Source organism: Coffea arabica, chromosome 10e, assembly GCF_036785885.1.
Source record: "Coffea arabica cultivar ET-39 chromosome 10e, Coffea Arabica ET-39 HiFi, whole genome shotgun sequence".
Lineage (NCBI taxonomy): Eukaryota > Viridiplantae > Streptophyta > Magnoliopsida > Gentianales > Rubiaceae > Coffea > Coffea arabica.
In genome coordinates, this window is record NC_092328.1 from 14,461,439 (window position 1) to 14,473,688 (window position 12,250).

Sequence of the window (12,250 nt, forward strand, 5' to 3'; positions counted from 1 at the left end):
CATTTATACTTGTTTTCATTTGTTTATATAAGTACAATGACTAACTACAAGAATTTAAAATCTACATGCACAAGACATGCAACAATTTGTGTAGTAGTAATTATAATAAACTTAAATTATAAAACCAGAATTCTCCTTTATATTTTATTTGTTATTGCCATATTGTCATCCAAATTGTAATTTATTTTACAAAGATATATATAAGCTACCACCATGCTGTGTCAATATAATGTGTTTTCATGAAATTTTATAGAAATTTAGGAACATATTTGTTGTATGTTTAATTTAACTCACATATTATTTTATTTTCAAAGCTCTAATTGCAACTACTTAAAACTCATGGGGACATAATGATCCAAACTTGAAACATTAGGGACTAGAAATACGAATTCAAAACTTTAGACTAACGCCAATTTGATGTTAACCATTAGTTATGATGATTTTCCATTAGTTGTCCAAAGCTGTCTAAAATCACGAATTTTAGGGGGTAAATTTATATTTGTGAAAATATTGGAGACTAATTTGACATATAAGCTAAACATTGGGGACAAATAATCTATAAGAACCACTATAAGGTACTCCATATGACATATGGAGGATTTCAAGGTGCTTCATATGACATATGGAGAATTTTGAGAAGAATTTGTGGTGCAATTTCCTAGCATTGTATGTTCTGATAAATACGTCACCAGCCTATCCTGAATTGGAATAAGATAATCTTTTTTCTCCACCCAAATGTTATAATTACCAAAAAGAAATTAAGACCACATGCTTTTTCTGGCGTCCTATTAGGACTTGTTTAGATCAAACTAGTTGAAAACAATGGTTGCTGCTACTAACTTGGTTGTGGAAGAACATATTGTATTCCTACTCTACTCCGAAGAGCTTGATGAACTTCAAAGTTTATGATGACTAGTTAACGATGGAGCAAATACAATGAATTTATATATGTCTCCACAATTAACGTGAACGTACTGATTTATAGAAGAAAGTTATACTGTTTTTAATGTGAATGAGTTAGGGATCCAGCTTTGATAAGTTTAGGTTAATTAAAGTAGCCACACGCAATTAGGCTCAATTATAGTTTAACCCCTTCATTCACCAAGTATGCAGATCAAACCCCATGAATAATGGTCAAAGCCATGAAATGAACTTTGTTTTATGTCAGTCGCTGAAAAGACAATTATGCCATCAGAATTTCTAGCCTTGATAAGTTCACCCTTCTCATGCCATTGGATAAAAGTATTCTCCCATCGGAGAAAATATGTCATTTAAAAAAGTTAAATGTATGACCCCTGAATTTTCACTCCTTGAAGTTTGCAACTCTCAACTTAAAATATAGCATTTTGAACGGTGGTCAAATCTAAAGGAGTGTGCTCAACTCTGTTCCCATGGTCATAATGACCAATTTACCCATAACTAACTATTATACCCTCATGGTGCACAATCTAAAATTTTCTTCTCTATTGTGTCCTTGTTTGCGGGGGATTACAAATAGGTACAAAGCACATGATCTTTAATGAAACGTCTTCTTCAGCTATTTATTCTGTGCCAATATTTAAAACCAAAATCTCTCCTTTGTACATATTTGAATTGGGGAGTGGTATTGTGAACACTTTTCCCCATGAGAATATCCCCCATTTTATACCTATAAAACCCTAAAAATAACACAATACAAAAACCTAAGTTGAATGGATATTGCATAGATTGTTGAGAGTGGGTTCAATTGGTAAGACTCATTTATTTTGCTTAAAAGAAGTTGAGATTCGACTTCCATTATCAACAGTCTCTTATTAATAGGCAATCTGTAAAATCCACTATAAATTGTTGAAAGATGCATCATTGGCCTACTTTAGCTTAGAATGGAATAACCTTTTTTCCTTCTAAACTTTATTATTACAAAAAAAAAAAAAAAGACCACATGCTATTTTTGGCATCTTGTCACTTGTTAGGACCTGTTTGCAGATCAAACAAATTGAAACACCATTTGTGTTTAGAGTTGTTACTCCACTACTTACCTAGTGGAGTAATGCTTACCACGAAACCCCCGCTGTGTACAGAAGACACGGCAAATTGGAGCAAAGTTTTTTTTTTCCCGACTGCCAAAATGATTTCAGTAGAAAATTAAAGGAGGGACCGAGGATTTAGTCCCTCTTGAATTTTGTCTTTCTTCTTAATTTCGTATCGGTAAATCAACTTTTTATTACATTTCTTACCACCAATCCACTAGAAGTAGTTATGGGGGGGCCATGAAAAGAAAGTGCATCCGTTTTCCTCCATTCAAGTTTGCCAAAAATTCTTACTTTCGTAAGAAAATGTCAGAAAGAATGTTTGAGAAATACCTGAATCGAAAAGCAGATCAGCTTGCTGTTTTCAACCTGACGCAATAAATCAAGAAAAAAAAAAGTTGAAAATAGCTTTTCTTTTTTCTTTGTTTTCTTTTCTTGTTTGTTTAGCACATTAGAAACGAGGTTAATGTAGAAGAATCCCCTGAGGTTTGACCATATTACCAATCAATCCCTGTAATTTGTCCAAATAACGGTCTCACCCTTTGAATGATCAAACATTTAACAAAAACCCCCTTAATGCCGAAAATGCCCTTATTGAGGCCATGTTGCATTGAAAAAAGAACATATTTTTATTTTATTAACCTTGAAGCAATCCAAAAAAATAGAAAAAAGTTTTTGCTTAATATTTTATAAAAACCATATCTTTGTTTCCATAAATAGTTTTGAATCAATAATTATTTTACATCTTAAAAATGAATATTAAAAATTAGATAAATTGAAAGAAAAATAAAAAAAGAAGCAATTATTTTAAATCCTGAAGTATGGTTCAAATTGAGGAAAACATGCCTTGTGTTCTCCGCAACATGCCTTGAACCACAAATTTGAACCATACTTGAGGATTTAAAATAATTGCTTCTTTTTTATTTTTCTTTCAATTTATCTAATTTTTAATATTCATTTTTAAGATTTAAAATAATTATTGATTCAAAACTATTTATGGAAGCAAAGATATGGTTTTTATAAAATAATAAGCAAAAACTTTTTTCTATTTTTTTGGATTGCTTCAGGGTTAATAAAATAAAAATATGTTCTTTTTTTAATGAACATGGCCTCAATAAGGGCATTTTCGGCATTAAGGGGGTTTTTGTTAAATGTTTGATCATTCAAAGGGTGAGACCGTTATTTGGACAAATTACAGGGATTGATTGGTAATATGGTCAAACCTTAGGGGAGGTAAATGTAATTAACCCTTTTTTTTTTGTCAAAAGTCATTCATTTATATCATCAATATCTTTGATACATCAAGAGACATGTACATACTAGCTGGCAGCTGCCAGATAATCACTTTGTGTAGCCATAGAGGTCCACACAGGGAAACTGTTCTTCCACCTAGTTTCGTTAATAAGGTTAGTGGCGAATTTCGCCAAACCATGACTACATGTGTTGATTTCTCGCTTAACAAAGGAGAAAGTACAACGCCAAAAAGACCTACTTAATGTCCTGATATCTCTCAGGAAAATGTTGATGTCAGATAGGTCTTCACTCATGTGGTTTAATTTGTCAACCAGAACTTTGCAGTCAGAAAGTATCAAGATGGACGTCCAATTTTCCTTCAATGCTTTGAGCAAGGCAGTTCTGATAGCATGAGCTTCCAAGGTTGCAGCCTCTCCTCTTAATGAGGTTGGGATTGACCATGTAGAGATTAGACTGCCCTTATTGTCTCTTATTGTCTCAAAGTTTTTAAACTATACATTTCAAAATATCCAAAAATTTACACTTTTCAAAAAAAATTTCTACAACTTCTACAGTAAGCTGCAGTAAAATTTTAAACAAACACCCAAAAGATTCACTTGCCAAATGAGGTCCATGTTATTTGTAGTTCCCAAGCTGACACAGAACCCATTCATCGAGTAACCCCCTTCACCTCTAATTAGTCCTCCTGTTCCAGCTTATCCTAAACCGTTGCTTGATGCTACATCCACATTTAGTTTCACCCATTCAATTTGGGGCTTACTGCAATTGATAAACTTCAACTCCTTCTGTAATGCTCTATGATACTTGGTGAGAGATTCCTCACTGAATTCGGCTTGGGCTATCACTGTTTGAGCATTGATTTTATCTTAGTTGTAAAGGTTCCCAGCATACCAGGCAAAATAAAAAAAAAGTTCGTGAATCAAACACCTGCCAATCTGCATCTTCTATCTCTGCAATGTCATGTTGTTTTAAGTTCCAGTCAAGCCGTTCTTCCAAATTTGGGTTCCTAAATTTCCCCCATCTACTTGGTAGATTAGTTTCATCTATATTGTTGATATCCAGTCATAGCCTAGCAATCCATATTTATAATTATTAAATTAAATTTGACCAGCTTTTTTCTATTTAATAAAACATCATCATAACATTAAATCTGTACTAATGGCAATAATTATACCAATCAATCATAGATACAAACAGATCTGAAAAACAAATACTTGATATTACAAATCTAGAAAATCAATAGAATATTACACTGTAAAACCCCAAAAATATCAAAAGATAAAACCCTTATTGCCCCAATATCATCTATTGATGCTTCCAACTGTGTTGCTTCTTTTCTCCCAGACCTACTAATGAACTGATTTAAATTCAGATGTTAAAGTGAGATCTAATGAGGTAGATCTAAAAGATTTTAGGTCCAACAACCAAATAGGAGAAAACTTAGATATAATACAACAAATAGAATAAACTACAAAAGCTATCATTAGAAATCTCTAGGAGAGGAGAAAACATCACGAAAAATTCCTAAGAGAGAATAAACTCTCACTAGGAAACTCCATGAGAGGAGAATAACATCTTTTGCTACTAGAATAGCATTGCCCTCAATTTGATGAGTACAAGAGTTTCAGATACTGTCCTCATCCACCAAGCTTCACAAACAAACTGAAAAATAGTAGAACACAAATGCATCCATAAAATGGTGAATTACTTTTAAATTTTGACATTGCAAGACAAGGTATATGAATGCCTAGGATGAAATATGCAAAAAGATTCTTGAAGACCACAGGCTACGAGTCTTGATTAGGTACTTCTCTGCTGTAAAATTTTCCCACCACTCTGGAGTCCAGAATTTCAATGGCTTTCTCAGACTTTATGTTCTTAGGTGTCTTGTACTGGTTTAAAGAAGTTCCTCGAGAAACATAAAAGTCCACGAGCACGTTGAATGTTCCTTGTTTCACAACTCTAATTTCCAAAGGACCGATGGTACTGATGCTCTGATTCCTCAGCATCTTATATTCCAGGTCCAGAGATTGTTCCAGTAAACTACAGCATTTTTCCATTTTAACCTGATCAAGTTCAGGTATATCATCGTTTGATCTGAGTTGAAGCTCCCAAAAGAGTACATAGTGACCAGGAATAGAGGATGTATCAGCATAGCTACTGTAATCCAAAAGAAAGAACCCAAGTGGTTCAAGGATATGCATTGCAATTGTAACTGCATTCTGGAGGTCGTGTTCAGTTGTTTTATCTGTGTCAATGCTCAAAACCACATTTCTCCTTTGTACAAATTTGAATTGGGGAGTGGTATTGTGAAAACCTGTCACCAGGAGAATATCCCCCATTCTGTACCTGTATAAACCTGAAAGTACACGCTTCTATCAATATTCTAGATATCAGAGCGATTGAGCTTCTAAACTCCCTAATCATCATTGTTTATGTTTATCAGGATAATAGATGCACGAAAAACCAGAATGCAGTACCTATATCTGACAAATTTGAACATCAAAACAACTCTTGCACATTACATATTGTTAAGCAGAAACAAATGGAGATACTTCCATTTTAGAACATGATAAATAGATTCAGATGGAAATCAGAAGACACCTTCTGGTAATAAGATGCAAACAGTTCAAGAGGCAATTTTGTGTCTGCAGAGTACTTCATGGGACAGACTAACAGAATTATAGTTCACGTCTACAGTATACCATATGCAATTAGGTCAATCAAAAGTATAGAGATCTTTTTTCAGGTCAAAAGTATATAGATCTTACCGGTACAGGTCGTGACAAGAAGTTCGTAATGTTGGCCAATCTTAACATTAGCAAGATCCACAATGTGATCTTTCAAGTGAGCATCCTTGCTATTGGTGCAGTTTGGATCTTGATGATTACCAATTGGTATGAACTCATAGTAAGCCATGTTTGGTATAAAAGTATATGAGACATCATAAGGATTGCATAATGGTTTAAAATTTATCCCAAAACATGCCTCTGAAGAAACATAGGCTGGTGAAACTACAGGTAACCTTCCTGTATAGAATTCAAGCGCGGGAATGTACTGTGCCATGGACCCAGTAATTATGGCCTGGACATACTTGGTCCTTGGCCAGATCTTCTTAATTATTCCTTCCCAAGATTTTTCTTGGCACACAAGATCAATTGAATCGGCCAAATCTGGCATTTGTTTGCTCAAAATCAAGGAGACAGTCCTTTTGCATTTAGGGTCAGTGATCCAATCACTCATTTGTCCAGTTCTTATGTTGGAAGACATTTCTTGCCAATGTTCCTCAAAAAATTTGATTATCCTTTGCAAACCCGAGGCGAAAAATGTACCAATGCTTACTATCGCATCTCGCTGCACAAGGCCACAAAGTAATTGACTATACAAGCTCTGATTGGTATCTTCACACAACATAACCTCAGGATATCTGTCTTTTCTGTTCTTTATCTCGCTTGCTGTAGTTGTTCTTAAAACTAAGCCACCAGGAGTGTGGATATCCGAGTTGATAAGGACAAAGAACAGCGCTTTCCCATCGTTTAAGCCGTGGAGGTACCTTATTTCAAAGCTATACATTTAGCACCTTTTATTTGACTCTCATAATTCTGCTGATGGAATAACAACTGTAAATTCATTGCATTAGTGAATTTAACTATTCTGAACAGTAGCAAGGAGACAAATAAAGAAGGCCCTGCGCTCTCCCTCTTCAGCAGTTTTTGGAATCCACTTTGCTTCCCACCTGAAGTGCCCGAGCTGCCAACGAAGTTGATGTTTTCAGTTAAGAAAAACAAGAAATTCATGAAAACGAATAGAAATAACTCGCTCTTCAACACTATTGACTTTACTCTCACTCCATTTAGGAGTTTCCTTTAATCTATTTACAATAAATCAAAGAAACTGATTTACCTGATCATTAGCTCAGTAATGGATTCATTAGTTAAAATCCGAGATGGCTCTCCATCCAGTGCAATTCGATCGATGTAAATCTTGATATCTTCATAATCTACCACAGGAACTTTATTCTTGAATAGTCCCTTATCAGAGTGACCATTAAGAAAACTTTTCAAGTAATCGGTGCTTGCATTTTTAGTTAAAATCTCCTCCAGGACCTGTTCTTGTATATGACCAGCATTGCTGGTTATATCCTCCAAAATCCTCGAACCAGCTTCAGTATCTCTTGGATCAAAGGTTGGCAGCATTCTGGTAAAGAAAAGAAATGCAGAATCTGAGTTTGGGGATGGGAAATATACAGGGAAATTAATTAATGAATAACCACGCTCAACTACATTGTCTTGAGAAAAAGATTTACGCCATGGTTAAGCCGTTTTAAACCCATTGGCCAGGTGATCCGTCCTATCATCCTCATTCCCTTCTCCTAGATGCCTAGTTAGTTTGCTGTATGTTACCATTCTAAATTTGTAATGGTGTAAACAGAAAAACTCATTGAGTTGCTTGGTCTCCTTATGCTATGATCATCACTTGCACAATCCAAAATTGCCAAATGATCGAGCTCTTATGGATCTATATCCATGCTTGAGTTCAGTCAAAATCGAACTCAAATCGAGTTCGAGTAATTTGAGTTGCTATACGAATTGAGTAGGTTCTCCATGTAATATTCCTTATTTAGCTTATAGAGTTTTTATGTATATTTTGTCGAGCAAGCTCAATCTTGAGCTTCAGCTCGTCCTCATAATTTTCTTGCGTCAAACTCAAGCATGAACACATGATATTCATCGAACTTGAGCTTGGACTCAACCACAAATTAATTTTCTTTGATCTTGAGTTCTAGTACCTCAATATTTGGGCTTGATTTGGCTAATAACACCCCTAGAGAGGTGATCCAAAATTTAAATGAATGGCACGTTTCTAGTCATAAAAGGAAGCTTATTCGTATGCATCTTCCGAAATGCGGCAAAAATATACTAGATACCAGTTGTACTCTGCAATATAATTAATAGGATAAATTATACTTTACCCCTTGTGGTTTACTGCTTTTCCACATAACTCTCCTGTAGTTTACAAAGCTGTGTATAAATCCTTATGGTTTGAACTAAAGTTTCAAAGTGACAAAAATGGTACTTTACAAAGGAACCAACTGATTGGGCTGAAAAATGAACTAACACACTCGATACTCGAATCGAGTTCACTTGGTAAGAGCTCGTTCGATCGTGGTTAACCAACTAGTCAAGCCAAATTTGAACAATGTTTTATGTTTGATAACATTCAAACTCGATAAAAAGTTCGTTCAAACTCAGTTCAGCAAATAAACAAGCCAACCTTGAACAAAATTTCAAACTTATTAAAATAATCAAACAAACTTTAACATTCGGGTGTTCGACTTGATTACATTTGTTTACAACCCTACTAACTAAAATGATGAGATTACCCTCATTTAGAAACTAAAATAACTAAAATGGCCAAAATATGTAAACGTAGTGTGCATGACATTTTACTCCCTTATGGTTTAGTGTTTTTTCACATAACTCCCTTTTGTTTTAAAAATTTATACATAACACCCATTTGGTTAACTAGTAGTTTTCATATTAACATAGGGGTATTTTTGATATTCTAGTAGATTCTGTTACTAAATGTAAATTTGGTTATTTTGACATTTTAGTCCAAACTATGATGTAGTTATGTCTGCCGTCCGATTTTTGAAATGATAAGAGGTTTATATGGAAAAGCACTAAACTACTGAAGGTTAAAGTGTAATTTAGCATAATTAATACAAAAGTGTTGTTGATTTTCGGGGTTTTCTAGTAAACAGGAGTTTGCCAGATAAAAAGGTGGGTAGTGTTTTGATTACCAATTTACAGAGCTTCGTCTTTCAACCAAAGGCAACTAAAATCACCAAACTTATCAGGATTAACAACTAAAAGGACTACAAATGCAAAGCAACTTGACTAAAAGAACTACATCTTAAGACAGGATTAACAACTTGACCGTATGAATCTTGTTGACTTTCGACCCACAAATGCAAAGCATTCGAAAAAAAAATGTAAATATATGGCCAAGTAAGCATACAGCATAGGAAAAAAGAAAAACATATGAATCACATCAGAAACAACAAAAGGAAATTAATCAAGGAAGCCAATATACCACACTTAAAAGGAACATGATTGCATATAATCCTACGGCGCAAATATACCTCACCTGGAAAAAATGAAGCCGTTGAGACCTAATTTTTGTCGACTGCTATTCAGTGATGCAGGGACCAGGGAGCAGTGAAGCTGCCAAGGTCGACCAATTGCCAGTGATACAGGAAGTTGTTTCCGTCGGTCCTTATTCATCAAAAGTTGACCGGAAATTGTATATACATACCGGGAGAGTTGCAGATTTAGTCCCCATTGCTTGGCCCATGTATCAAATTAGTCTTCAATGTTTCGATTAAAACAAATCTCGTCCCAAAGCAAAGTTTGTGATTTTAGACGAATTTCTGACAACTAGCGAAAAAAGACCAATGACTAATGGTCAACATCAAATTGCTGCTAGTCAACAATTTTTGCTTAGCACTTCTAGTCCTCAATGTTTTGATTTTGAATTATTATCTTCTCTTAAATTTTAAACAGTGATATTAAGGATTTAGTATTAAATCAGATGTAAATTAAATGGGTCATAGGAATTATAATTAAATTTTTTTTTCTTTTTTATTATTATTTTATTTATTCATCCCAATAGTATCCCATTTGTTTCTTTTCTTTTGCATAGTTAGTCTAAAATTTGTTAAAATATATCTGTCTTATTGTTTCTCACTATTAATAATTAATTGATTATGAGTTTTATTATTTTTATTTTTAGTGATAAAAAACTTAATTAAGTTTCCCTTTGAATATATACTTTCTATAAGTAATTAATTTTTTTTACATTTTAATAGGTTAACAATTGAGTTTGAAATGAAATTGGTATTTTATACACATCATATGGAACATTAAATGATTATTAAGTTACATAGATATCAAAATAAATCCTTTAAATCTATAGTATTGGAACATTGAATTTTAATTAATGGGAAAGACAACAAGAAATAAAAGAAAGTTTTATAAAGAATTCCTATAATCACTTCACATTTATACTTTTTTCCATTTGTTTTTATAAGTACAATGACTAACTACAAGAATTTAAAATCTACATGCACAAGACATGCAACAATTTGTGTAGTAGTAATTATAATAAACTTAAATTATAAAACCAGAATTCTCCTTTATATTTTATTTGTTATTGCCCTATTGTCATCCAAATTGTAATTTATTTTACAAATATATATATAAGCTACCACCATGCTGTGTCAATATAATGTGTTTTCATGAAATTTTATAGAAATTTAGGAACATATTTGTTGTATGTTTAATTTAACTCACATATTATTTTATTTTCAAAGCTCTAATTGCAACTACTTAAAACTCATGGGAACATAATGATCCAAACTTGAAACATTAGGGACTAGAAATACGAATTCAAAACTTTTGACTAATGCCAATTTGATGTTAACCATTAGTTATGATGATTTTCCATTAGTTGTCCAAAGCTGTCTAAAATCACAAATTTTAGGGGGTAAATTTATATTTGTGAAAATATTGGGGACTCATTTGACATATAAGCTAAACATTGGGGACAAGTAATCTATAAGAACCACTATAAGGTGCTCCATATGACGTATGGAGGATTTCAAGGTGCTTCATATGACATATGGAGAATTTTGAGAAGAATTTGTCGTGCAATTTCCTAGCATTGTATGTTCTGATAAATACGTCACCAGCCTACCCTGAATTGGAATAAGATAATCTTTTTTCTCCACCCAAATATTATAATTACCAAAAAGAAATTAAGACCACATGCTTTTTTTGGCGTCCTATTAGGACTTTGTTCAGATCAAACTAGTTGAAAACAATGGTTGCTGCTACTAACTTGGTTGTGGAAGAACATTGTATTCATACTTTACTCCGGAGAGCTTGATGAACCTCAAAATTTATGATGGCTAGTTAACGGTGGAGCAAATACAACGAATTTATATAGGTCTCCACAATTAACGTGAACAACGTACTGATTTATAGAAGAAAGCTATACTGTTTTTAATGTGAATGAGTTATGGATCCAGCCTTGATAAGTTTAGGTTAATTAAAGTAGCCACACGCAATTAGGCTCAATTATAGTTTAGCCCCTTCATTCACCAAGTATGCAGATCAAACCCCATGAATAATGGTCAAAGCCATGAAATGAACTTTGTTTTATGTCAGTAGCTAAAAAGACAATTATGCCATCAGAATTTCTAGCCTTGATAAGTTCACCCTTCTCATGCCATTGGATAAAAGTATTCTCCCATCGGAGAAAATATGTCATTTAAAAAAGTTAAATGTATGACCCCTGAATTTTCACTCCTTGAAGTTTGCAACTCTCAACTTAAAATATAGCATTTTGAACGGTGGTCAAATCTAAAGGAGTGTGCTCAACTCTGTTCCCATGGTCATAATGACCAATTTACCCATAACTAACTATTATACCCTCATGATGCACAATCTAAAATTTTCTTCTCTATTGTGTCCTTGTTTGCGGGGGATTACAAATAGGTACAAAGCACATGATCTTTAATGAAAGGTCTTCTTCAGCTATTTCTTCTGTGCCAATATTTAAAACCAAAATCTCTCCTTTGTACATATTTGAATTGGGGAGTGGTATTGTGAACACTTTTCCCCATGAGAATATCCCCCATTTTATACCTACAAAAACCCTAAAAATAACACAATACAAAAACCTAAGTTGAATGGATATTGCATAGATTGTTGAGAGTGGGTTCAATTGGTAAGACTCATTTATTTTGCTTAAAAGAAGTTGAGATTCGACTTCCATTATCAACAGTCTCTTATTAATAGGCAATCTGTAAAATCCACTATAAATTGTTGAAAGATGCATCATTGGCCTACTTTAGCTTAGAATGGAATAACCTTTTTTCCTTCTAAAAAAAAAGACCACATGCTATTTTTGGCATCTTGTCA

The 12,250-nt window shown here is 33.6% G+C and overlaps 1 pseudogene; it reads right to left on the reverse strand.

Moving 5' to 3' along the window:
* Window positions 1–4,839: 4,839 nt before the first annotated feature.
* LOC113712007 (indole-3-acetic acid-amido synthetase GH3.17-like) lies at window positions 4,840–9,523 on the reverse strand (annotated as a pseudogene).
* Between the last annotated feature and the right edge of the window lie 2,727 nt (window positions 9,524–12,250).